We start from the raw sequence: 2,135 nt of genomic DNA on the forward strand, positions 1-2,135 counted from the left end.
GAATGAATTCATTGAATTTGCATTTTGTCGTGATCAAGACTCCTGTGGAGTCATATGTCCTTGCTTGAAATGTTGCTATGGAAAAAGAGTAAAGCCAATAGAATTGAAAGATCATTTAATATGTAATGGAATTGATCATACTTATACTTGATGGACCATGCATGGGGAGACAAGGAATAATGCAAATGATTGGAGGGATAGTGCGAGCTACTCAACATTTGATCGTGATAGTGGGACATATGATGTTGACCGTCCTGATGAAATGATTGATGTGATTGAAGAAGATCTTAGAGATTGTCCTGAGATGTTTGAGAGGTTGAAAAGTGATGCTGATAAACCATTATACCCTAATTGTAAAAAATTCACAAAACTATCAGTTATTTTGAAACTATACAACCTAAAAGCAATGAATGGATGGAGCAATAAGAGTTTCACAAATTTGCTTGAACTCTTATATGAAATGTTACCTGAGTACAATGAGCTTCCACCTCATACTTATGAGGCTAAAAAAGTTCTATGTTTTATTGGGATGAGTTATGAAAAGATACATGCATGTCCAAGTGATTGTGTCCTCTTTTAGAAAGAGTATTCAACCTTAGATAAGTGTCCAAAATGTGATGCATCACGGTACAAGAGAAATGGATGTAGCCCAGCAAAGGCATTGTGGTATTTTCCAATCATACCAAGATTTAGACGCCTATACAGCATTGCAGAAGATGCTAAACACTTAACATGGCATGCTAACGAGAGAATTAAGGATGGCAAGCTACGGCACCCTGCAGATTCTCCTCAATGGAAAAAACTTGATCTTATGTACCTTGAATTTAGGGTTGAAGATAGAAACTTACACCTTGCACTATCCACTGATGAAATGAACGCACATGGCATGCAAAGTAGTACCCATAGTACATGGTCGGTTATTTTGATGATCTACAACCTCGCTCCAGCATTGTGCATGAAGCACAAATTTATTATGCTATCATTATTGATTTTTGGGCCTCGACAACCAGGAAATGATATAGATATATACTTGGCTCCTTTGATTGAAGATCTGAAGATTTTATGGGAGAAAGGTGTAGAAGTTTATAATGGGTATAGAGAAAAACATTTCATCCTGTGAGCAATGTTGTTTGGCACCATAAATGACTTTCTTGCCTATAGCAATTTATCAGGATACAGTATCAAAGGACAAGATGCATGTCTAATATGTGAAGAGTACACTTGTTCAGTACGATTGGAACATTGTAGGAAGAATGTCTTCATTGGTCATCGACGATTTTTGCCGCAAACATATCATTACCAACGACTGAAGAAGGCCTTCAATAGCCACCCGGAGAAGGGTAGAGTGCCCATGCCATTAACTGGTGAGCAACTCTTTGAAAAGGTTAAAAATTTAAATATTAAATTTGAAAAACCATTTGCAAGTAAGATTGTTAAGAATGGTTGAAAAAAGAAGTCCATATTCTTTGAGCTACCATACTGGAAGGCCCTAGATGTTAGGCATTTCCTGGATGCAATGCACATTGAAAAGAATGTCTGCGACAGTCTTGTTGGCACGTTACTCCACATTTCAGGAAAGAATAAAGACGGTATTAATGCAAGGATGGATTTAATTAGCATGGAGTTAAGAGAAGAGTTGGTACCAGAGAGGAAGGAAAAACGCACTTTTTTACCTCCATCAGCTCACACCTTGTCTAGAAAGGAAAAATTAGCTTTTTGTGAATTCTTACATGAAGTTAAAGTGCCAGAAGGATATTCTTCAAATGTAAGTAGCCTCGTATCCATAAAAGACCCCAAACTAGTAGGTCTCAAGACTTATGATTATCATATCATCATGAAAAATTTGTTACCAGTAGGTATACGATCCATTTTGTTGAAGAAGGTGCGATTGATATTATATAATGGGGCTGTAGCACGTTATCTAAATGATTGTTTGATTGATATTTTATGTTGGTTATTCTGAATATGTTGTTATGGATTGATGTAGAATTTTTGGAAAATTCTAAAACTTCCAAGTTATAGGGGAGACTTTACTGGATTTTCGACAACAAATACTTATATCATATATATAACTTCATCGCTGAAGTATTTTAAATTAAATTAGAATTTATTTCTACTATATTTTAATAATGACA

This window comes from Prosopis cineraria, unplaced genomic scaffold, assembly GCF_029017545.1.
Source record: "Prosopis cineraria cultivar Desert tree isolate PC_DT_omini unplaced genomic scaffold, ASM2901754v1 PC14, whole genome shotgun sequence".
Classification (NCBI taxonomy): Eukaryota; Viridiplantae; Streptophyta; class Magnoliopsida; order Fabales; family Fabaceae; genus Prosopis; species Prosopis cineraria.